The sequence below is a fragment of the Musa acuminata genome, chromosome BXJ1-11, assembly GCF_036884655.1.
Source record: "Musa acuminata AAA Group cultivar baxijiao chromosome BXJ1-11, Cavendish_Baxijiao_AAA, whole genome shotgun sequence".
Taxonomy (NCBI): Eukaryota; Viridiplantae; Streptophyta; class Magnoliopsida; order Zingiberales; family Musaceae; genus Musa; species Musa acuminata.
Genome location: NC_088337.1, coordinates 9,899,140 through 9,899,612, shown reverse-complemented (window position 1 = coordinate 9,899,612; position 473 = coordinate 9,899,140).

The following is a 473-nucleotide window of genomic DNA, read 5'->3' as shown; positions in this document are numbered from 1 at the left end:
AACTCTTACACGAGGGCTTATCATCCTTTCCGCTTGTAGCCCTTACATGAGGCCTTGTTCACTGTCCTTTCTATTATCCTTCTCTACCCGTAACATTCACGCAAGGGTTCGTTACATGAGAGTTGGGCACAACCTTCCGTTGCACGAGAGCTAATTGCCTCCCTTTAGCGGCCCTTGTCATCCCGTCGTCCCTTGCAATACTTGTGCGATGGACCATCATCGTTGAGTGGCTAAGGGTTAAATGATAATTTTTTTAAATATTATAAGGATAATTTTTTTTTTTCATATAATCAGATATGTTCTGTGAAAATTTTTAAAATTTAAATTTTTCAGGAGAAAATTTTAAGAGCTTTTTTTTTTTTCAGGAATTCGTCCAAAAATATATTATATCTTTTTCGTGCGGAAATAGCGGCCTCCGGTCAATTTGAAGGCAAGACGTAGCCCAGTTTTCTTGGCCCAATAACGAGGCAGCA